The 26,258-nt window shown below is 35.9% G+C and overlaps 1 protein-coding gene across 4 annotated transcripts in view; it reads left to right on the top strand.

The window, feature by feature from the left end:
* Positions 1-26,258, top strand: part of FUT8 (fucosyltransferase 8) — a 313,536-nt gene that overhangs the window by 29,669 nt on the left and 257,609 nt on the right. For 3 of the 4 annotated variants that reach the window (XM_055304476.1, XM_055304477.1, XM_055304478.1), the window contains exon 2: positions 23,079-23,117. The exons of the other annotated variant lie outside the window; for it this stretch is intronic. The gene's annotated coding sequence lies outside the window, so the exon portion shown is untranslated. The remainder of the gene's footprint in view (positions 1-23,078; positions 23,118-26,258) is intronic. 4 annotated transcript variants of the gene reach the window in all.

The raw sequence follows: 26,258 nt of genomic DNA, 5'->3' as shown, positions 1-26,258 counted from the left end.
TTTTTTTTTTAAAGATATTTATGTATGTATGTATGTATTTACTTATTTATTTATTTGAGACACACATATACAGAGAGGCAGAGACACAGGTAGAGGGAGAAGCAGGCTTCATGCAGGGCGCCCGATGTGGGACTCCATCCTGTGACTCCAGGATCACGCCCTGAGCTGAAGACAGACGCTTTAACCACTGAGCAACCCAGGCATCCTGATGTCTAGAGTTTTATATCTGCTTTTGCATTCAGTGTATTATGATATGTTGTTTTGGTTGAAGTATATGAAGAAAATATGGCCTCACATACATATGTATTTTTTTTAAGATTTTATATTATTTATTCATGAGAGACACACAGAGAGAGAGAGAGGCAGAGACATAGGCAGAGTGAGAAGCAGGCTCTATGCAGGGAGCCTGATGTGGGACTCCATCCCGGGACTCCAGGATCATGACCTGAGCTGAAGTCAGATGCTTAACTGTTGAGCCGCCCAGGCGTCCCATACATATCTATTTGGAAGAGGGATATTTTTAGCTTTTTTAGATGGTTGTGGATATCCCATTTGAAATTATATGAAAATTTGACAAATGGTAGTTTCTGTTTTTTTGTTTGTTTGTTTTTTAGATTTTATTTATTTGAGAGAGTGAGAGGGAGCACGAGCAGGGGGAGGGGCAGAGGGAGAGGCAGACTCTCCACTGAGCAGGGAACCCCCATGCAGGGCTTGATTCCAGGACTCTGGGATCATGACCTGAGCCAAAGGTAGACTGAGCCACCCAAGTGCCCCAAATGGTAGTTTTCTAAATTGTGAAATCTGAAACTGTATCAGTTAACCTTTTTACTTTATTACATTAAAATCCATGGTATGTTGTGTACATTGATTGGATCTTTAATCCAGGAATGATTTTGTAACATTAAGCTTGGGTCATGTAGAAAATATTGGTTCACTGAGTTATGCAGATCTTCCAAGTGTTAACATGACACATTTCAATTCTACTGTATAAAAAAAAAAGTCACTTGTTAATAGAACCACCAATCTCATTAGAAATGTAAGATGTTAAGCTTATGATGATGAATGCATATTTTCTCAACTTGAAAGTTTGAATTTTATCATTAGAAACTGTCACTTTTAAAAGATAGGTTTACTGGATGCCACAGGAGGACAGGGCACTGGGGTAACTGCGACCTTGTGCACTGCCTCCATCACTTGTGCTCCTAACTTGCCAGTGGTGGCTGGGACACTGATTCCTGAGGTTGCTCCAGAGCTCAGTGAGTGGGACAGGTCTTACACCAGGACAGTGGCTGACCCTGAGCCTCCATGTGCTACAGGGAACCTCAGGAGGAATGGCCACCATGGGCCACCTGCTCGGAGCACACACCTCACTGGGTGCAGGAAGGCCAAGTGTCTGCTACACTCAGAAGCTAGGTGGATTTCAGGTGTCTTAGTCTGCTTAGGCTGCTCTAACACAATGTTATAGCCTGCTGTGGCAGCATGTGCTAATAGGGACTGCCCCCTGCACGTTTACCATCTGCACATGTCCTCCTGGCAGGCTGACAGCAAGAGAGCCATACTGCTACATGGGACCACAAGCCTATGCATGCCTCTATCAGGTGCTCCTCATCAAGCAGGATAGCTCCACCATCCACATCTCATTGGAAGCCACTATGAATGCTTAAGATGCAGTGGACCTTGCTGCCCTGTTCCCTGAGGAGAGGAGGGCCTGGTTCCTGAAATGGGAGGCCCAGCACAGAGAGAAAAAGGAGGAGCCAGATCTCTGCTATGACTTTGAGGTGGAGTGGTGTGAGGGACTAAAAAGTGATCATGCCAGGAAACTGCCCTGGCAGGGGACGCTGTGGGCCAGGGAGCATATGTCTTAAAATGGTGCATTCTCCCTCTCTCTGTCTCTGTCTCTCTCTCTCTCTCTCTCTCTCTCTCTCACACACACACACACACACACAAACTTCATTTTCAAGAAAATGTCTGCCAAATACCCAAGTCTGAAGAACCGGAATCCTTTCAAGTGAAAACAGTATCCCATGGAAAGTGGCTCTTTCAGCTTGTAGCTCACACAATCCTACAAGTGGTTTCCTCAAGACAATTATTGTTCTTTGGTATGCATAGAAATGCTTTATGCATACTTCCATTTCAACACACAGACTCTTAAAAAGATGTTCTCAGTGAAAACTTAAAAAATAAAAATTCTAAGGATTAAACTAACTCCCCTTTACTGCCTCCTCCCATTGTGTGTTTTTGAATCATACAATGACTAGTAATATAGTTTGGTGCCGGTGCCTTGATTCATTCTAAGACACAAGCAGTTTTATCCACCTTTGCATGTACTGTGCATGCAAATGTTAACTGTGAAAAGGCAAATATCATCAGTGTTGTTATGGAAATGGTTTTGGCCTTGTGGATGCTTGAAGGGATTTTTGGGTATCCCAGTGGATTCATATACCATACTTTATATACTATAGGCCAGTTTGTGGCTATATCTCTTAGTTATTGGGGAGGATTATTGTTTACTGATAATTTTTTTAAATCTGAATTTTCCTATCCAACTTCTCATTTTGAGATAAATTTCATAGCTTTCAGCAGTGCGTTTCAGTGGAATCCAGGTAGTTGAAGGTTCTTGAGAAGAACCAATCTTGAATATTAATTATTTGACAGTTCCTAAGGCTTAGAACAGTGAAAAGGAAATAATTTGCCTTGGGGCTGAGTGGTTCTTTGGATAAAGGTTTAGAAAAAGCAAGGAAAAGTTTGTTATCAGTGGAGGTTAACATTAGAGCTTCAAAATAAGACTATCCTTCTATCTTTAAATTACCTTCTCAAAAATAAAATAACCTTCTCAGAGCTCTTGAATCTTGAAAAATTGGTGTTAGAGTCTTTTTATGCTGGGTGAAGAGAAGTTGAGGAGTTCCAAATTTTCAACAGATCCACATTAAAACTAGAGCGACTTCACTTTGTTTCCTGTATTGAGGTTCTATTTAAGATTTTTGTAGGGAAAAAGATTCTGCTGCTAAATTATGTTTAGAAACTTAATTTTTAGGACTTATTTCTAGACAGCTTTTGTTCATTTTCTAATGCAGATTATCATTGTTGGTTGTTATTTTTATATAGGTTCATCCATTTAACATGCCTGGTGTGGGAGGCATGGACTGGAACTGGGAATGAATAAGACACCAGGCAGATGTAGACAGATGTAGACATGTTTCCAGTTCCTATCCTGCTGTACTACACAGTTTTGGACCTTGGAGTGTCACAGAAACTTTTCTACCCTTTAGCTGGTCCTGGATCGGTTCCTTGGAATATTTTCCAATCTCAAAATTATTACCCTAGTAACTTTTAAAGTTTTTTAAGTTTTGTATTTTTAAAATAATTTCAGACTTGCAAAAATGAATGGCACTAGAATAGTATAAAGAATTCTTCTATATCTTTCATCTTGTTCCCCAAATGTTAATATTTTATAAATTTTAAAAAATAATTTTCTATTTTTTTCTGAACTGTTTGAAAATTGCAGACATGATCCTCTGAAAACTCAATGTGTATTTTATGAAATTAGGCAGTTTCTTGAAGTAATTAAGGACATTCTCTATAAGCCTCTATAAATATTTAATAAATATATAGTATACTATATCTCTATTTATTAAATATTTATATAGTCTATAAATTTAAGTTTCACTAACTGACCAAATAATAAAGCAAAAGAAGAAGCATTTCCTTCAGTCCAGGATCAAATTCCAGGTGATGAGTTGCTTTTAGTTTTCACCTGCTCTCATTTTCTTTAATGTGGAAATGTTTCTATTATAATATTGGCTTTTTTGAAGAGTATAGCCCAGTTATTTGGGGGAATAGCCTTCAATTTGTCTAATATCTCATCGGTGTAGCATTAGTTACGCATTTTTTGCAGGGCTACCCAGTAGTGATGTTGTATCCTTCTCATGATGTTCAATCTGGAGACACAAAATGTTGAATTTGTCCCATTACTAGTGATGTTAACTTTGATCACTTGCCAGTTTTCTTCATTGTAACAGTTTACCATTTTTTTCTCCTTTGCATTTAGTAAGTAAGTATATTGTGAGGAAATATTTGAGACCATATAAATATTTTGTTTCTCATCAGACTTTTCTTAACTACTTTGGCATCCCTTTGAGGAATTTTGATTGAACCAGTGTTATTAATATGGTGGTTGCCAGATGGTGATTTCTCCTTTAATTAGTTGACATTTTAATATGTACACACACATAGATTCTTATTTTTACTTAGTGCTATCAAATTATTGTCATTTATTGTGATTCTCAGATTGTCCTAGATCTGGTCCCTTTAGGGCGACTCCTATTTTCTTAAGACATACTTCCATAATTCTTTGAGCATTTCCTTATTTCTGGCACAAGATATTCTGAGTCTTCCTTGTACAACTATCCCAGCCCCTGAGGTGAAATCAGCAATTTTTCTAAGAAGTCTCAATTCCTCTTAGTGAAGAAGAGTATTCAGATAAAATGTCTGGGTGCTAGTTATTGTGTTCATTGTCACGGTAGTGTCACTGTTTCTAGGCCCTCTAGGTAGAGTTAGGAAACTATACATGCTGACACAGTCATATCTATTTATATTTCTATGTATGTGTATCTGTAAACTGATCTCAAGTTGATAGCTCCAGTTTCAATCCAGTATCCTAGGATTCATTCTAAACTTAAATTTTCAAGTATTTGTAATTCTCTTTGCTGACAATGAGACACCTGGCTCTGATTATTTACAATATATTTACTTATTCAGTTAATCTTAAAATGCATAAAAGATAGTCTCAAAATTGATAACCCATTCCAGTGGTAAAAACAAACTAATGTTGTTTTTGTTTTCAGCTTGAGAGTATAGACAAAATATCATGCTCAAAGTTACTTCTCTCCAGTGGCTCTACTTCTCTTTTCAGTGGTGATGTGTTAATTATTTGAAATAGTTTTTGGTTTGGTTCCTTCTGTTTATATACCACTTTAGGGTATATAAACGGGCTAGCCCTCTTAGATACCTGCTGATTTTATTTATTTTGTGGAGTATGTGAAACATTCATATGGTTGAGAACTATAGGAGTTCATTAACAGGAGTCAGAACTATATAAAAACATATCCTCAAATGTCATTCCTCCATCTCTTCCACTCCATTTTCATCCACTGTCTGTAAAGTGACCTCCTAAAAGACATGCATGAGACATGCATACACTAATCTCTGGGACCTGTGAATGTAATCTTATATGAAAATGAGGTCTTTGTAGATGTAATTAAAATGAGTTAAGGCTCTTGAGATGGACCATTACTCTGGGTGGGTCCTACATATGGTATATTCTTGTAAGAGGGAAGCAGAGGGAGACTTGACATAGAAGAGGAGAAGGCAGTGTGATCATAGAGGCAGAGATTGTAGTGTTGTACAAGCCAAGCAATCAATGTTGGCAGCCACCAGAGAGAGGCTGGAAGAGACAAGGAACAGATTCCATCCTGGAGACTCCTAAGGGTGAGGCTGTATTCATACCTCAATTTTGGCTCAGTGAAACCGATTTTGGATTTCTGGCCTTCAGAACTGTTAAGAGTAAACTTGTTTGTTTGTTTTCTTAAAGATTTTATTTATTCATGAGAGACACAGAGACATAGGCAGTGGGAGAAGCAGGCTCCTTTGGGGTAGCCTGATGTGGAACTCGATTCCAGGACCCCAGGATCATGAGCTGAGCCAAAGGCAGACACAACCACTGAACCACCCAGGTGTCCCAAGAGTAAATTTTTTTTTTTTTTGAGTAAATTTGTTTTAAGCTACCAGGTTTATGGTGATTTGTTACAGCAGCCACAAGAAACTGATCCACATCCCTTGCTAGTAACCAATCTTACAGTTTTCTTGTTTAAATCTTTACTTTATTCTGATCTGTAGATATTTTCTTAATTCCTTTTCTTACTCAAAAGTTTACATACAATAAATATTCTTTGCCCTTTACTTTTCTCCTAATGTATCCTGGAAGTCACTAATCTTCCTCATATTTCTATAGTTGTACAGTACTTGACTGTATAGATGCCATAGTTTACTCAACCATGCTCCAATTTAAGATTTTTTGTTATTTAGGGTTTTCCCACTAATTTGCAATTAAAAGTAGTGCTGCAGTGAATGACTTTGTGCATATATCTTTGTGTACTACCAGTTTTTTTTTTTTTTTTTTTTTTGGGTAAATTTCTTGAAGTGAAATTGCTAAGTTAGAAGGTAAAACACCCTTTGAGTGTTTTATTAGATACGGCTAAATTTTTTTCCATTAGCATTGTACTAGTTTACCTAACACCTGCAATTTATAAGAGTACCTATTTTCCTGTAGTTTTGACAGAATATCATATTTAAAAATTTTGAGGATAGGTGAAAAGTGGTATGTCAGCGTAATGAGTTGAACATGTTTTATATATTCAAGGGCAGTTTTTACGTATTTTATTATTTGTGAATTATCTATTGCCAACTTCTTTTTTTTTTTATTGCCAACTTCTTTATCAGGCTTTTGGTTTAATTTTCTATCGGCTTTTAAGAGTTCTTTCTATACTAGGGATATTAGATTTTTGTCTGCAGTGTATGTTGTATATATTTTCTCTCAATTTTTCACCTGTCATTTGATTTGCTTACAGCATCTTTTAAAATTTTTTTTTAATTTTTTAAGAGAACTTTTATATTTACAGAAAAATTTATCAGAAAGTATATTGTTCTCACATTATACCCACCACTCCCCAGTTCCCCCGTGTTATTTACATCTTGTATTAGAATGACACATTTGTTTTAATTGATGAACAAATATTAATGCATTATTTCTAACTAAAGTCCATAGTTTACACTAAAGTTCATTCTTTTGTGTTGTATATTTTACAAAATTTGACAAATATATGTCACTTTTGTCTGTACCAGACAAAGTCTGCTATTGTCTACTACTATTGTGTCATACAAAATAGCTTTACTATATTAAGCATCTTCTCTGATCACAATGGTATGAAACTAGAAATCCATTACAAAAAGAAAACTGGAAAATTCAGATATGTAGAGATCAAACAGCGTACTACTGAACAACCAGTCCAATAAAACATTACCTTGAGACAAATGCAAATGGAAATATAATATACCAAAACTTAAGGGATATAGCAAAAAAAGTTCTAAGAGAAAAATTAATAGCAATAAACACCCTCATTTTCACCCTCAGGAAAAAGAGCTCAAATAAACAACCTAACTTTATACCTCAAGGAACTAGAAAAACAAAACCCAAAGTTAGTAAAGGAAATTCTAAAGATCAGAGTGGAAATAAATGAAATAGAGACTAAAAAGACAATAGAAAAGATCAGTGAAACTAAGAACTAGTTTTTTTTTTTTTAAAGATAAAGTAGACATACTCTTAGCTAGACTTACCAAGAAAAAAAGAGGGTTCAAAATCAGAAATGAGGAGATGTTATAACTAATAACCATGGAAATGCAAAAGATCATAAGACTGTTAGGAATAATTATATGCCAACAAGTTGGGCAATGTAGAGAAATGGATAAATTCTCAGAAACATATAACATACCAAGACTGACTCAGGAAAATAGAAAATCTGAACAGACCAATTACTAGTAAGGAGATTTAATCAGTAATCAAAAACCTCTCAAGAAATAAACCCTAGTTTCAGATGATGGCTTTTCTGGTGTATTCTACCAGACATTTAAAGAAGAGTTAATATCTATCTTTCTCAAACTCTTATGAAAACTATAAGGGGAGGAAATAACTCCTGAACTCATTTTGCAGGGCCAGCATTACCTTGATACGAAAACCAGTCAAGGACACTACAAGTAAAGAAAACTATAGGCCAGTATTCCTGATGAACAAAAATGTAAAAATCTTTAACAAAATATTACCAAACCACATTCAACAATATACTAAAAGGATCAAGTGGGATTTATCCCTGGGTTGCAAAGATGATTCAGCATATACAAATCAATAAATGTGATAAACCAAGTTATTAGAATGAAAGTTAAAGATCATGTCATCTTAATAGATGCATTAAAAGTATTTGACAGGGATCCCTGGGTGGCGCAGCGGTTTGGCGCCTGCCTTTGGCCCAGGGCGCGATCCTGGAGGCCCAGGATCGAATCCCACGTCGGGCTCCCGGTGCATGGAGCCTGCTTCTCCCTCTGCCTGTGTCTCTGCCTTTCTCTCTCTCTCTCTCTCTCTCTCTCTCTCTCTGTGTGACTATCATAAATAAATTAAAAAAAATTAAAAAGTATTTGACAAAACACAACATCCTTTCATGATTTAACCTATCAAGAAATTGAGTGCACAAGAAGGAACTTACCTTAACTATGGAATGGGAGAGAATATTTCTAAGTCATATATTTGATAAGGGTTTAATATCCAAAATATATAAAGAACTTAAACTACTCAATAGCAAAAGCTTTTTAATGTAGTTATAAAATGGGGAAAGGAACTTGATAGACATTTTTCCATAAAAGACATACAAATGGCTTAGTTACATGGAAAGATGCTCAGTGTTCCTAATCACTAGGGAAATACAAATCAAAACCACAATGAGATATCACTTCCACCTATTAAAATGGCTGTTGTCAAAAAGACAAGAGATAATAAGTGTTGGCAAGGCTGTGGAGAAAAGTGAACTGTTGATGGGAATGTAAATTTAGTACACCCACATGGAAAACAGTATGGAGGTTCCTCAGAAAATTAAAAATAAGGCTACCGTATGATCCAGTAATCCTACCTCTGGGTATATATCTGAAGGAAGTAGAAACTGGATCTTGGAGAGATACCTGCCCTCCTGTGTTCATTGCAGCATTATTCATAATAGCCAAGATAATCTGTTAGTGGATGAATGGGTAAAGGGGATATGGTACATAACATATATACAATGGAATGTTATTCTTAGGAGAGAAAGGAAGTTCTGTCATTTATGACAATGTGGATGGATATTGAGGGCATTATATGCTAAGTGAGATAAGACAGAGAAAGACAAATATTGTATATCATACAGGATAGGTACTTGAATTGCCTATGTGGAATCTGAAAAAGCTGAACTAGAAACAGAGTGGAATGGTGGTTACCAGGGGCTGGGGGTTGACAGATATGAGATATTGGTCAAAGTGTACACACTTCCAGTTACAAGAGGAATAACTTCTGGGAAAGTTAAGTTTCTCTTGATCTAACCTTAGGTTCACTAACTCTTCCCTGTGTCATTTCTGGTATGTTCTCCTTGTTGTAGATACTCTTTTACTGTTCTAGAATTTCTATTTGGTTGTTTTTCTGTGGTTTCTATTTCTTTATGGGCATATTTTCCTTTATTCATTGAACATAATTATAATAGCTCTTTTAAAATCCTTGTTTATTGATGCAAACATCTGATTCTACAAGGTTGGTATTTATTTTTTTGTTTATTGTGGTTTGGTCTTACTTTCCTGACCTTTGTATGTCAAATAAATTTGTATTATAGTCTTTATAGATTCCATTATATTCTTCTATAAAAGGGCTGATGCCTTTGTGTTAGCAGGCAGTTTGGTTATGCTCATACTACAGTCTCTATCTTAGGAGGCAGTTCAGTTCTGTTGTGGTTTTTTTTTTTTTCCCCCTCCAATCATTAGCTGTTGTCTGTCCTCCGTATATACAGTACATTGGTCAGTCAGTTGGTCTGCCAAAGATTTGGCAAGAGTTACAAGTAGAATATATGACTTTACTATCTGACTCTCTTCTTTCTGGAATTTCCCCGTCACTTTGCAGTTGCTTTGAAAGCTTCCTCTGGTATTCCGGGAGAGATAAAACCTGCAATTAAAATCTGTGGGTATCTGTGGGAATTTTATTTTCTTCGTGTGGCCACTGATTATGGCTGCCCCTGAGGCTGTGGACAATATATTTGGAAACTTACTGCTGCCATTTTTTTGTTCCAAGGCTATACTGCCCTTCAGAATCTGCTTGCTTCTGTTCATGTTCCTGTGCCTTTAGGTAGTTATTGTTGTTTGTACTTTTTCAAGTTTTATAATTGTTACCTATAGGAGGATTGGTTTGGACAAACGTAGTCTACCATATATGACATAGAACTTCCCCCTCTTCCATTTGTTTTTAATCAGTAGTCTCACTGATTTTTATGTATTTAATGTTTTATAATCACGTATGGCTTCTTTTTTTATTTTTATTTTTATTATTTTTTTAATAAATTAATTTTTATTGGTGTTCAGTTTACCAACATACAGAATAACACCCAGTGCTCATCCCGTCAAGTGTCCCCATCAGTGCCCGTCACCCATTCACCCCCACCCCCCGCCCTCCTCCCCCTCCACCACCCCTAGTTCATTTCCCAGAGTTAGAAGTCTTTATGCTCTGTCTCCCTTTCTGATATTTCCCACACATTTCTTCTCCCTTACATTATATTCCCTTTCACTATCATCTATATTCCCCAAATGAATGAGAACATACACCGTTTGTCCTTCTCCGATTGACTTACTTCACTCAGCATAATACCCTCCAGTTCCATCCACGTTGAAGCAAATGGTGGGTATTTGTCGTTTCTAATGGCTGAGTAATATTCCATTGTATACATAAACCACATCTTCTTTATCCATTCATCTTTCGATGGGCACCGAGGCTCCTTCCACAGTTTGGCTATTGTGGACTGCTAGAAACATCGGGGTGCAGGTGTCCCGGCGTTTCATTGCATCTGAATCTTTGGGGTAAATCCCTAACAGTGCAATTGCTGGGTCGTAGGGCAGGTCTATTTTTAACTCTTTGAGGAACCTCCACACAGTTTTCCAGAGTGGCTGCACCAGTTCACATTCCCACCAACAGTGTAAGAGGGTTCCCTTTTCTCCACATCCTCTCCAACATTTGTGGTTTCCTGCCTTGTTAATTTTCCCCATTCTCACTGGTGTGAGGTGGTATCTCATTGTGGTTTTGATTTGTATTTCCCTAATGGCAAGTGATGCAGAGCATTTTCTCATGTGCATGTTGGCCATGTCGATGTCTTCCTCTGTGAGATTTCTCTTCATGTCTTTTGCCCATTTCATGATTGGATTGTTTGTTTCTTTGCTGTTGAGTTTAATAAGTTCTTTATAGATTTTGGAAACTAGCCCTTTATCTGATATGTTATTTGCAAATATCTTCTCCCATTCTGTAGGTTGTCTTTGAGTTTTGTTGACTGTATCCTTTGCTGTGCAAAAGCTTCTTACCTTGATGAAGTCCCAATAGTTCATTTTTGCTTTTGTTTCTTTTGCTTTCCTGGATGTATCTTGCAAGAAGTTACTGTGGCCAAGTTCAAAAAGGGTGTTGCCTGTGTTCTCCTCTAGGATTTTGATGGAATCTTGTCTCACATTTAGATCTTTCATCCATTTTGAGTTTATCTTTGTGTATGGTGCAAGAGAGTGGTCTAGTTTCATTCTTCTGCATGTGGATGTCCAATTTTCCCAGCACCATTTATTGAAGAGACTGTCTTCCAGTGGATAGTCTTTCCTCCTTTATCGAATATTAGTTGACCATAAAGTTCAGGGTCCACTTCTGGGTTCTCTATTCTGTTCCATTGATCTATGTGTCTGTTTTTGTGCCAGTACCACACTGTCTTGATGACCACAGCTTTGTAGTACAACCTGAAATCTGGCATTGTGATGCCCCCAGATATGGTTTTCTTTTTTAGAATTCCCCTGGCTATTCGGGGTCTTTTCTGATTCCACACAAATCTTAAAATAATTTGTTCTAAGTCTCTGAAGAAAGTCCATGGTATTTTGATAGGGATTGCATTAAACGTGTAAATTCTGATTAGATGTTCAAATTTGGCTTGTGGGAGCCCCTTCAAGCTTTCTTGTGTGTTTCTTGTGTGTCTTGTGTGTGCATGTGTTCCGTGTATCTTTTTTTTGGAACTCTTTTTGGGCTTTGAACTCTTTATGTCAGGCAGAAGATGATGTCCCAGGCTAACTTTATATATTTGCTGCTTTGGAGATGAGAACAAGATTTAGATACCATGATCTGGGTGCTAGGTTCATTTTTTGAGGGGCATCATTGCTTCTAAGACTTCTTATTGGACAAAGCTAAGAAATATATTGTTTTTAAAAAGTAAAATCATACATCAGTTCAAATTTAACATTAGAGTCTATTTTGTCTTAATTTTTTCATTTTATATTTTGTTTCCCTCACCAAACGAAATATCTTAGTTCCTAAAAACACATTTACCTATTTGATTTATTCTACACCATGCAAAAAAATTGTTTGCAAATCACACCTGAATTACTTTTTTTTTTTACACCTGAATTACTCATCAAAAATTGCAAAACTGAATCTCAAGATTTCTCTAGTAGTTCATTTTCTCTTTAGAATATATTATACTAATATATCCTACTACCAGAGTACTGTCTTTCAGAGTCATTTTAAATCTTTTTTGTGTAGGGGCGCCTGGGTGGCTCAGTGGTTGAACGTCTGCCTTTGGCTCAGGTCGTGATCTGGGGGTCCTGGGATCCAGTCCCACATTGGGATCCCTGCAGGGAGCCTTCTCCTCCCCCTGCCTATGTCTCTGTTTCTCTGTGTCTTTCATGAATAAATAAATAAAATCTTTAAAAACACACATACAGGGCAGCCCGGTGGCTCAGCGGTTTAGCGCTGCCTTTAGCCCAGAGTGTGATCTTGGAGACCCGGAATCAAGTCCCATGTCAGGCACCTGCATGGAGCCTGCTTCTCCTTCTGTCTGTGTCTCTGCACCCTCCTCCCCCATCTCTCATGAATAAATAAATAAAAAAAATTAAAAAAAATAAAAACACATATACATACATCCGACGCAAACATTAAATCTTTTTGTCGTGTAGTAATTTTACTGATTCATTAGAAGTTTAAGATGATTTGGGTGCTTTTGTTTTTCCTTTTGATTTAATTTTATTCTTAAATATGCAGAACATTCACTTAGTGCAAATATTAAAACTATTTAGTCATATGCCCTTAGGTAAGTCTTACTTTTACCTGTGTCTCCTCCTTCCTGGCCCCTTTCTTTGCCTTTTACAAGTAACTATTTTTACTAATTTCCGTGTTTCCAGTACTTTGTTTTTAAGAAAATAAGATATATCTACATTTTTCCTGAAAAGCTGGCATACCTTAGCTTAAAGCTGGCAATACTTAGCTTTTATTTATACAGCAGTATATCCTGGAGAGCAATATGTACATAGAGATCCTCTTCATACTTTTTTAAAGCTGTATAATATCCATTGTGTTAATGTATTATAATTTATTCATCCAGACCCTGTTGAGATATTTCTAATTTTTTCTATTATAAATGATATCTCATTGGAATAACCTCCGTATGTTTTATTGTATTTGTGAAAGTCTGTCTTTAGAATGGCAGCAGAGCTGGGGGATTGATATAAATTAGTGCTATCTGATAGGTAAATGTGAGCCATATGTGGCTACTAGAAGACTTAAAACTGTACATTATAAAATTAAAAGTATACTTTTAATTATGATTAACTTAATTATATATCTAAATATTACCACATATATTTAAAATACTATCATTTCAACAGTCAAAATTAGTATATCATTGACATGTAATCAATATAAAAATTATTAATGAGATATTTTGTTTTAATTCTTCTTTGTACCAAGTCTTCAAAATCTTGGATGTATTTCATACTTACAGCACCTCTGAGTTTGGACTGGCCACAATTCAAGTGTGCAATAGTGGTTAGTAGCCACATATTTTCTCAGTTTGTTTTCTGCCTTTACTTACAGGTTTGTGGGGATTTTGACCATGCATACTTTAAAAAATAGCGTTTTTTGAGTTTATCATTTAAAAACTATCTTTTGCTTTTGGACTTTAAGTCACTGCTAGACTCTTGTCATTCACAGGTTATATTTGAAATCATTTATTTTTTTTTTTACAGGACTTTCATGGTTTAATTTTTATATTTTGATCTCTGATCCACTTGGAGTTCATCGTATTTTTTTATGTATTATGCAATTTTGTTTTTTTCTGTTTTATTCAAGTTGTTTAAGAAAACATTTTTTAACCTGCAGGAGTAAGGGCTTTTTGTTACTATATTTCATGTGTAGTTTTATTGCACTGTGATCAGAAAACATAATTTATGTTATTTCTATTGTGAACTTACTGAGATTTTCTGTATGATATTATATATGATCCTTTTTGTGAATAGTCCACGTCCACATGAAAAGAGATTTTCTCTATTACAACACTAAATTCAATATAGTAAATTCAATATGTTACAATAATTTCCCTTACTGATTACATGGCTTTGGTCTTCTGTAGCTTCACTTACGATTACTCTGTGTCTATTAAACTTTTCATATAGCTGCTGTAGATTTTTGTTTTATAGAACTTGTGACTGGGGTTATTTGGTGCAAAAGTATTCATAACTGATTTATCTTCCTCATTGTTAATTAGTCTTTTAGCATATAAAAAGTTCTACTTTGTCTTGGCAGATGTTTTTTTGGGCCTGAATTCTACCTTGTCAATAAGATCATAACTTTTGCTTCCTTTTTGGTTGTATTTGCTCATTATACCTTTGCTCATATCTTTTTCCTTTTAATATTTCTTAGTTACTTTGTTTTAGGTCTTCTTGTGTAATAAACAATTGGGTTTTACTTCAGGAACCAATCTAAACTTTTTTCTTTAAGTAGAGGAGTTAAGCTGTTTGCATTTATTATTGACACAGATATGCTAGATTTTAGCTCTGACATTTATTTACTGTGTATGTTCTGTTTACTGTGTGGCCTTCATTATGTTGTATTATGTTTTCATTGCTCTTTTTAAGAGTTTGCTTTGAAATTGTTTTTGATATTTAGTGTATTTGTCTGAATAAAGTATGGAGTTTCATTAGTAGTACTGTTTGACTTTTTTTTCATTAATTGTGACAAATGCCCCATAGTACTGCAAAATGTTAACAATAGGGAGATATGAGTATGAGGCATATGGAAACTCTTTGTTGCAACCTGTCTGTAATATAAAACTATTATAAAATTGAAAAAAAATTTTAAGGTAGGACTGAAGGTGTCGAGGACTGGTTTTTTGGGGAAGTAAATTTTATGTGAGTTTATTGCTGAACTTGGTGAATATAAGCTATATTTTTCAGTTAACAGTAAATTAGGGAGCTATAATCACTGTATGATGGTAAAGAGAGAAGAAAACATCTCTGTTTTATAATAATGAAGCAAAAATAAGTTTTTGGAATGGAAAGCATTTTTTTAAGCAAACGATTAAAGAAACACTTGGTTCTAGGACTGGTTACTCAAATCGTATCTTGTCAAGATGAATTATTTAGAATGTTTCTGGGAAAGAGGGCGTGTTTAGTAGTAAGGCATAAAGGTGAATTGATATGTAAGCTGGAGACTTTTAATGGCTCCTAGAAGTTATAGTTTAGGCTTTCACTCTCGGAATTTTAGAACTGCAAGAGACTTTTAACAGTTTTTTCCAGTTTTTTGATTTGTAGGAGAATAACTAGAAGTCTAGGCAAGTGATATGTTATATCCAAGATCATGTAGTAAATTGATATTCAGAGCTGGGACTAGATTCAGACTCTTCTTCATTTCTATTTTAGGATTCTTTTCTCAATGCCAGAATATGTTCTTGAAAATCATGATAATCTTGAAAGTTACGACATCCCGAGCTTCTCATATCCTACTTAAAATGCAGCTAAGGCAATGTTACATATTTATACTAGCATTTTTTTTAAAAAGGTGCACGTGAGGGATCCCTGGGTGGCGCAGCGGTTTGGTGCCTGCCTTTGGCCCAGGGCGCGATCCTGGAGACCCGGGATCAAATCCCACATTGGGCTCCCAGTGCATGGAGCCTGCTTCTCCCTCTGCCTGTGTCTCTGCCTCTCTCTCTCTCTCTCTCTCTCTGTGTGTGACTATCATAAATAAAAATTTATTAAAAAAAAAAGGTGCAAGTGATTTTTTATTCAACATAGAGATAATGTTAGGTCATAAGCCTTTGCTTTGTTGATTTTTTTTTTTTCTCTGTGTCTTATCCAGTAAGAGAAGGGCCTGTGAGGGCCTGAAGATGGTAGGGAACATGCCAGTCATTATGAATTGTTAGACTGGGAGCTGGAACTGGAGCTGGCTCTGGAAACCATAAAAATGCCAGATGATGTGGGGACAGGGATGGTGTTGGGATGATGACTCCTAGCATGACGAAGTGAACTCTAGAACCTGTAGAAAAGGGGACAGAATAAAGGATGCTGTAGAGCCACCGTTAAATTCATGCTAATCATGAGAGCCAGTTCTGTTTTTATTCTGTGGAGCATTCTACTACATGCCAGCTAAGATTTAGGATAATCACAGATAATGAAATAAAATTCATCTGAGATCTGCAAAACATTTTTATTTTGCAAAGTACCATCACAAATGTTACTGTCTTTGATCTTTGCAATATCCGTGTGAAATGAATAGAAGGGATATTGGTGAGCAGAAAATGTTAAATACTAATAGATGTCAAGACAATAGTGTGTTACAAACCACTAAAGGATATAAAAATACACATAGTCTTGGCTCTTGCAGTGTACACAGCTTTATGGAGATGGGATGGGGAAAAAGCCAAATTTAGTGTAAGGCAAGTTGAAAAAGATTTAAAAATTCAGCGTACCATGGGAATTTAAAAGGAATGATGGTATTATAACTGATGGAAATTTTAGTATTTTGACTTTGATTTCATACCACTTGAAAGGATCATAACTATAAAAGGATCTCTTTACATTTTTTAATTGTATGTTACTTTGCTGTTAAATAAGGCATAACATTTCATAAGGCTATTTTGGGACTATAATCAATGACCACACAATAGCAGTCCAACTCTCTAACAATACTAGACAAACTGGATTCCCTCTTATACCTGAACAAATCTGCATGAAAAAGTACTAAGGTTTTAGGTGTAGACTTGTGTACTTTGTTTCCTCTTTCTAGTGTATTAAGAAATGACATACACTTTAACTTCCCAAAAGCAATGCTTGCATTCTAGTGGCAACATGCTACTTCTGTTACATAGTAAAGTGAATACCAGAACTCCAAAGGCAGGAGGTATAAGTAAATTTTTATTAGGAAGGAAAGTTGTCAATTTAAATAGCAGCAAATGAAGAGTGAATAAGGAAACTCTTGTTGACATACAAGATCTCCATCATATACAGGATACAGGAGGCCTTTTAATTTGTGACATCCAGCCCAGAAATGTCAAATGCTTTTCCATTTAATCTCATACTTCTGGATTCCTACCAAAAAGGAATACATTAAGAGCATGGAAAAGTTGCTTACTGAAAAGGAAACCCTGGGAAAAAGAGAGGGAAAATAGAAATTAAGTTATGTAGAATACTCTTTAAATGATAATTAACTATATTTTCATATCTTCAAAGTAATACAAAACACAATTACTTGCAGAACTGGTTCAGATTACTTAAATACCAGATAACATTTTTAGTCTTCTATGTAAGTGTTCAGAAGTTACTTATGTTTATGTGAAATGAAGCTATTAATAGTTTTCTACAACAGTAACTGCACACCAGGAGGGCTAAGGCAAACACAAATCAAGGAATGGGTTTTTCCCAAAGCTGCAGTGTGAAAAGACTATAAACATTTGATTCCATACACATGAATGGGTTTCTTTGCTATAGAACATTCAAGAGGAATAAGAAATGGAGATGTGTACAAAGGTTTCTTGAGGGGGAGAAGGATTACACCCTGTATGCACTTAGTTTTCTAATCTCTTCTGTAACATCACAGTCTTCTCCTGCACTGTCTGCTGTCTATAATGTTAGGTTGTCTCTGAGCAACCTCATGATGAGGATGCTGCCCTTTTTTTTTTTTTTTTTAAAGATTTTATTTATTTATTCATTAGAGACAGAGAGAGGCAGAGACATAGGCAGAGGGAGAAGCGCTCCCTACAGGGAGTCTGATGTGAGACTCGATCCCAGGACCCCAGGATCACACTGTGAGCCGTAGATGGAGGCCCAACCACTGAGCCACCCAGGTGCCTTGAGGGTTGCTTTGGATGAGGCTTTATTTACTGTATCAAGTTCTGATGTGGCCTCATCAAAAGCCATTTTAACCAGTGTGTAGGCAAGCTTGGATTACTAAGGCTCTCATAGAGAAACACAGGGAAGTTAAGAGCCAGCTGCAGGAATATTTGGTGCGTAGGTTATATCTCTTTCTTATATCAAAAACCTCTTGGTAAGCAACTTGGGAATTACCTATCATTTGTTTTTGATCTTGACCACCTGCACTTCAACATACCAAAAGTAATCTTTCCTCATTTTTTGGTAGAAGACCTTACTCTAGATTAGTTGCATTGGCTGTTAAATACATAGCCAACAAATAACTTTTTACTAATTTTGGTTACTGGATCCTGTTTATTCTTTGAGCTCAGCTGGTATTTGACTATTTCACTTCATGGTTGCTATTCTTTTCTACCCCATATTACGCATTTATTATATGCTTTAGGATAACATATGAGTGGTGTTAATTGACTCTAATTTTTTGAAAATTTCAGTGTTTATTGCTATCACGATTTTTTTTTTTGCTATCACAAAATTAATCTAGCTCATAGATCCCCTTCGAAAGAATGAAAATAGTGCTTCTATCCAGGATGTACCAACAGGGATTAATATCCTTACACCCTAAACAACTAAGTGGATTAAAGATATGAAACAATACTTCCTAAGACATTGCCATCAGGCAGCAAAAGTCTTTGATCCCTGAGTGACAGGAAATAAATTATATGAGACTTAAGATTGCTCTAGCCTGGAGAGAGTTTTTAGGCATAGTGTAGGTCAGTAGAACCCAGGAGGAGCCACGAGATCTTCCTGAGTTGAAGAGAAGGAGCTGATAGGCTGTAGGGAGCCAAGGCAGCTAGAGTTCACAGGACAGAACATCAGAGAAAGAGTTACAGGAGAATTTTCAAGAATTCAGTTGAGTACTAATCAGTACATGCCTGTGAGGGAACTACTTGAGGCTAGGAAGAACCACTCAAAAGGAATTGAGGGAACAATATAAGACTCCTACCTTACTACATACAATACCAGGAATAGAGCTCTGAATCCATCAGAAAATCTTAATCACTGAGTGTCAGAGCATCTCCAACATTCTAGTTGTCATTTTTAGATGTTTGGGTTGGGTCTTTTATTCTGTCTTTACTGAAAATGTAGTCAACCTTTTTTTCTAGCTTCTAGAATATGTGGGATTTATAACGACTTCTAATGTCCTAGTTTCCTAATCCTATCAACTATGTCATGTTTAGGCTGTTTTTGATTGATATTTTTACTCATTATGGCTCTGTTTTCTTTTTCTTATTCTTTTTTTTTAAACCTGCTTGGAAATCAATTGAAGCTTATCAGGCATGTAAAGGAAGAAGACATTGCAAGTTTTACCTTGTGGGTGAGGATATTTTTGTATTCCTATAAATATTCTTGAAACTTTTTCTGGAATGTATTGAAGTCATTTGTAAAGTGTTTGATCCTTTAAGATAGTGCTTTTAATCTTTGTTTAGTGGGACCATTTAATCTAATTGCCCCACTACTGAGGCAGAACCTTTCTTAGTACTTTACCTGATGCCCTGTGAATAATGACGTTTTCCATTTGGCTGGTCATCTGGTTACAGATGTTAAATTGAAGTTCCGGTTATTACTTCAAGGTTTGTTTTTAAATTCTGTTTGGATCATTAGAGAGTAAGTAGTCTTTATTCTAGGACTGATTTAGCGACGCCGAGGTCTCTACTTATTGCCCAGAATATACAAAGTCTTTCTCTGCTTTGGTTGGATGGAACCTCCATTGTTCCAAGCCCTGTTTGAACCTTGCATTGTTCTTTTTTTTTTTTTTTCTTTAAACTCCTCAGCAGTTGTTTTCTGCCTGACCTCGTAGAATTTTACTCTTAAGTGTATGTAGATTAGTATTGAGTCAGAATCAAGTGAACCCCTACCTAGATGCTTAGAGCTTTTTTCTGCTTAACTCCTCCTCTCTGATACAGTATTCTGGTAATTCCTGTCACCTGTACTTTACTGAACTTATATCTTTGTCTTTTCGAATTAAGTAGTTTGCTGTGCTGTTTTGAATCTTCCTGCCTGCTGTAGTGTCTAGAGCATGTCTCTTGGCAGAAAGTCAAGATGTTCATGGGGCTTATCTAGCTTGTTTGCTTCTGTCAGGGAATGCAGATCTACACTAATTATTGTCCACTGTCTATAAACTGCTATGTCATATGTTTTGTCTAGTTTTGTAGTTGTTTACTGTCTGAGGGTAAATCTGGTACCCGTTACTCTGTAACAGAAGTATAAATCCTAAACTACTGGATTATTGTGAGAAGTTGGTAAAGACTTCTGGGTGAAGTTATAAGGAAGGAATAATGATGAACCATGGCTGAATTTTATAGTTAATGGCCGTTTAGGAATTGTTTATGGGCCCCTGAAGTAGTTGGTTCAGGCTTAGCAGTGGTCTGTCTTTTTATTTTTTTTTAAAGATTTTATTTATTTATTCATGAGAGGCAGAGAGAGAGAGGCAGAGACATAGGCAGAGGGAGAAGTAGGTTCCATACAGGGAGCCCGATGTGGGACTCTATCCTGGGACCTCGGGATCACACCCTGAGGCAGATGCTCAACTGCTGAGCCACCCAGGCACCCCTGGTTTGTCTTTTTCAACCAGATCTAGCAGATAAGATAATGTCAATAGTAATGCACTATACAAATGTACTTATTATTTTTAGCTTAGAGTTTATTGAATGTTCTTACTAATAAACTGTACTGCCTCATAATAGACTTTTGACTTTTGGAATTTAAAATGAAAATAATTGGATTACCTTTATGCTTAGATTCAGTATTGTTCCTAATTACCAAAAATTGGTTTCAGTAGGCTTTGATGTCATTGGAGAAAGACTGCTTCTCTCTGATCTCACTGATCTCATGTGAGATCCTAAATCTCACGTTGTAACATTAGTAAAGTAATTGCCAAAAAACCATATTTCTAAAGAACGTACTGTGTCGCTATATTATTCTTGGTTTTTTGTATTTAGGGACTTGCACATACATACTCAGTGAACATTTGGTTTGTGAATCTTTATTTTTTACATTTGTTTTATTTAAGTTCAGTTTGCCAACGTATAGTATAACACCCAGTGCTCATCCCATCAAGTGCCTTCCTCAGTGTCCATCACTCAGTTACCCCAACTCCCTGCCCACCTCTCCAACCACAACCCTTTGTTTCCCAGAGTTAGGAGTCTCTCATGGTTTATCTCCCTCTCTAATTTTTCCCACTCAGTTTCCCTCCTTTCCCTTATAATCTCTTTCACTATTTTGTATAATCCACATATGAGTGAAACCATATGATGATTGTCCTTCTCCAGTTGACTTATTTCACTCAGGTTAATACCCTCCAGTTCCATTCATGTTGAAGCAAATGGTGGGTATTTGTCCTTTCTGATGGCTGAGTACTATTCCATTGTGTGTGTGTGTGTGTGTGTGTGTGTGTATAGTGTGTGTATATATATATATATATACAAATATATATATATATACACAGCGCATCTTCTTTATCCATTCATCTGTTGAAGGACATCGTGGCACGTTCCACAGTTTGGCTGTTGTGGACATTGCTGCTATGAACATTGGGGTGCTGGTGTCCCAGAGTTCACTACATCTGTATCTTTGGGGTAAATACCCAGTAGTACAATTTAACTTCTTGAGGAACCTCCACACTGTTTTCCAGAATGGCTGTACCAGTTTGCATTCCCACCAACAGTGCCAGAGGGTTCCCCCTACTCCACATCTTCTCCAACATTTGTTGTTTCCTGTCTTGTTGATTTTTGCCATTCTTACTGGTGTGAGGTGGTATCTCATTGTGGTTTTGATTTGTATTTCCCTGATGGCAAGTGATGCAGAGGATTTTCTCATATGCTTGTTGGCCATGTCTATGTCTTCCTCTGTGAGATTTCTCTTCATGTCTTCTGCCCGTTTCATGATTGGATTTTTTGTTGATGTGGAATCTTTATTAAGACCGTTCACTTGTCAGTCATATCATTAACTTTCTATATGTCAAACATAGTAGTAGATATTAGCGAGGTAAAATAAATAGGAGATAGAATTCCTTATTAGAAGATCATATAAGATATCACATATATAAGGCAACAATATATTCTAGCAAAGATTAATGGAGTACAGAGTGATTATGTCAGCTTTCAGGGAGAAATGGAGGGGCTGGATTTTGAGAACATTGATGGATATACATTGATTCACTAAGAGGATAAGGGAGGAAAAGTCCCTGTTCTGAAAAGAAGGAATGGTGTGTTGCAGGGTGATAGCTGAGACTGACAAAATTATTCTGTAGAAAACAAGCAAATTAAATTGGCTTGAATGGAATTCTCTGTAGGGCAGCCCAGGTGGCTTAGTGGTTTATTGTTGCCTTCGGTCCAGGGCATGATCCTGGAGACCCAGGATCGAGTCCCACGTTGGGCTCTCTGCATGGAGCCTGCTTCTCCCTCTGCCTGTGCCTGTGTCTCTGCCTCTCTCTCCTGTGTCTCTCATGAATAAATAAATAAAATTTTTTAAAAAAGAAGATAGTCAGAAATTAGGCCTGTAGAGCTGATTGGGGTGTGAGGAATGTAGAAGATTTTGTGCAATAGTCTGAAGAGAGAGACAATTCTGATTGCCCTATATGTTAAAAAGTAGAAAAATTAAAAAATTTTGTGTTCACTAAGTAAGTTTTATGGATGCTGACTTATTTTAAGATAAACGATGAAGCTAATTAATTAAGACACTATTACTGTGTTTGATTGCAATAAAGTAAAAACCCATTCTTTATCGGGATTTGAAAAACACTACTTACGGAAGTGAACATATAAAAGTTTTACATGGGGGCACTTAGGTGGCTGAGTCAGTTAAATGTCTGCCTTTGGCTTGGGTCATGATCCTGGAGTCTTGGTATCAAGCCCTGAGTTAGGCTGCCTGCTTAGTAGGAAGCCTAATTCTCTGTCTGCCTCTGTTTTACGTGTTATGATGTACTATAAGGGGAAAAAAAGGAATCTTTTAAATCGCAATAATAATTGAAGATATTCTAACTGAACTTTGAGTAGGACTGAATTTCATTTGTTCGTTTGTTGTTCCAGGTTGCTGCTTTTGCTAAGAGAGCACCCATGACCCAGATGGTATGTTTTTCAAGAAAAGTTATTGCCTTTATTGATTAACTAAACAAATTCAGGTTAATATATTTTGTGGATAGCACTTCCCTGTTCCAATTATAAGTTAATATCTTGAGCAGTGGATAATTTTGTGTTTAAAGCTATGTATGTATATGTATGTATATGGTGGTGAATAGGAAAGACCAAATCACTCTGAACTCTATTGAATTATGTATTAAGTAACAGATTTTTTTCACACTACCTACTATGTATACTCTGTAGTGCATAAAATAAAAAAAGTGTTTTACTCCTGGTTTAATAATTAAAGTAGACTTTAAGGGGCTGGATAAAACAAGTTGTGGCTGAATATGGCATATTGTACTTTTGGTGTCAAAAATAAATAACTCCTTTTAGAATTTTTTGACATTTTTGTAGCTGACTTAAAGGATTGATTCTTATCCAGATTTTAGTTGTATATCAAAATTATTATTTGTTTTTAGTGTTCAGTCTATGGATTTTGATAAATGTATATTCATCCCTAAATTCATTCATGTTGTCTCTTTGTAGTCAACTTCTCCCTCATCTCAACTCCTAGCAACCACTGATCTGTTTTTTGTCCCTATAGTCTTCCTTTTCTGTTATGTCATTTAAATAGAATCATTTAGTATGTAGCATTTAAAGTCTAGCTTCTTTCACTTAGCATAATGCATTTGGATTCATTCATGTTATATGTACTAGTAATTTGTTCTTTTTATTGCTGAGCTGTGTTCTACCATATGGGGATATACCATAGTTTATCTATTCACCACTTCATGGACATTTGGGGAGTTTCTAGTTTTTGGTGATTATTTTAGTCATACTTTTTTTCTTTTTGGGTGATAAAATACTTCTATATAACAATATTTATAAAACAAAATACGTAACATAAAATTTACCATCTTAGCCATTTTTAAGTGTACAGTTCAGTGGTATTAAGTACATTCACATTGTAATACAGTCATACCATCCCTTCCTGTAACTCTTTTCATCTTGTAAAATTCAACTGTATACCTATTAAACAATAACAACCCATTTTCTATTCCTTCCAACTCCTGGCAAGCAGTATATTGTACTTTCTATCTTTATGAATTTGTCTCTAAGCAATTCATATGAGAGGAGTAATACATAGCATTTGTCTTTTTGTGACTGGGTTATTTCACTTAGCATAATGTCCTTGAGGTCCATCCATGTTGTAGCATAGCACAAGATTTCCTTTCTTTTTAAGGCTGAATAATATTCCATTGTATATTCCATATATCTATTCCACACACACACACACACACACACCTCATTTTGCTTATTTATATACTTACTGTTTGTTGGGTATAGGTTACTTCCATAGTTTAGCTATTGTGACTAATGTGGCTATGAACATGAATGTAAAATATTTCTTCAACAGCTCATTTTCAGTTCTTTTGGGTATATATTCAGAAATGGAATTGCTAGATTATATGGTAATTCTATTTTTAATTTTTTGAGGGACCACCATACTTTTTTCCACAGTGGCTATACCATTTTATAGTCTCATCAGCAGTGCACAAAGGTTTCAGTTTCTCTACCTCCTTGCCAACAATTGTTATTTTCTAATTTTTGACAGTAGCCATCTTAACGGGTATGAAATTGTAGTTGTGTTTTTTTTTTTTGTAATTTTGATTTGCATTTCCCTAATGATTGGTGCCATTGAACATCTTTTTATGGGCTTATTGACCATTTGTATATCTTTTTTGGAACAATATCTATTCATGTCTTTTTTCCAATTTTGAATTGGGTTGTTTTTTGTTGTTGAGGCTTAGAAGTTCTTTATATATTCTGGATAATAATCCCTTATCCGATATATGATTTACAAATATTTTCTCCCAGTCTCTGTGTTGCTTTTTTACTTTGTGGGTGTTATCTTTTGATGCACAAAAGTTTTTCATGAAGTTGAGTTTGTCTATTTTTCCTTTCTTTTTCTTGCTCTGTGTCTTTAGTGTCATACCTAAGAAATCACTGGTAAATTAAGTGTCATGAGGCTTTTGTCCTATGTTTTCTTCTAAGAGTTTTATTATTTTAGGTCCTGCAGTTAGATACTTGATCTACTTTGAGTTAATTTTTGTGTATATATTAGGTAAGAATTCAGTTTTCATTCTTTTGTGTGGATATTCAGTTTTCCTAGCACTACTTATTGAAAAGACTGTTCTTTTTTCCCTTTGAAGGTTATTGGCACTCTTGTCAAAAATCATTTGATCATATATGTGAAAGTTTGTTTCTAGGCTCCCTATTCCATTGGTCCATAGGTCTGTTTTTGTGGCAATACCGCACTATTTTTTTCTTGTTTTTTGTTTGTTTTTAAAGATTTTATTCATTTATTTGAGAGAGAGAGAGAGAGAGAGAGAGAGAGAGAGAGACACTGTATTCATACCCCTCACACAAGTGGGAGGGAGGGGCAGAGGGAGAGGGAGTAGCAGGGAACCCAAGGCAGGGCTGGATCCCAGGACCCTGGGATCATGACCTAAGCTGAAGGCAGATACTTAATCATAACTGAGCCACTCAGGTGCCCCAGCACCACACTGTTTATGTTACTGTAGTTTTATAGTAAAATTTGAAATCAGGAAGTGTGAACCCTCTGGTTTCCTGTTCTTTTTCAAGATTTTTTTGGCTCTTTGGGGTCCCTTGAGATTTCATGTGAACTTTAGGGTGGATTTTTCTATACAGCAAAAAATGTGATTAGGGTTTTGTTGCATTGAATCTGTTGATCTGTTTGGCTAGTATGACATTTTAACTATATTAAGTCTTTCAGTGTTACTAACATGGGATGTGGTTCCATTTATTTATGTCTTCTTTAATTTCTTTCATCAATGTTTTGTAGTTTTCATTGTAAAGTCTTTTGCCTTTTTGGTTAAGTTAATTTATAATTATTTTCTTTTTGATGCTGTTGTGAATGGAATTCTTTTTGTAATTGTCTTTTCAGATTGTTTGTTATGTGTAGAAATGCAGTTTGTTTTTGTATGTATGTTGATTTTATATCCTGCTACTTAGCTGAATTAATTTATTAGTACTAAGACCTTTTTTGTGGAGTCTTTAGGGTTTTCTTACATAGAAGATCATATTATCTGCAAATAGATAATTTTACTTTGTTCTTTTCAATTT

Source organism: Nyctereutes procyonoides, unplaced genomic scaffold, assembly GCF_905146905.1.
Source record: "Nyctereutes procyonoides isolate TBG_1078 unplaced genomic scaffold, NYPRO_anot_genome, whole genome shotgun sequence".
Lineage (NCBI taxonomy): Eukaryota > Metazoa > Chordata > Mammalia > Carnivora > Canidae > Nyctereutes > Nyctereutes procyonoides.
Note: the sequence above shows the minus strand (reverse complement) of the source record. Positions and strands in the feature narration are given on the sequence as shown.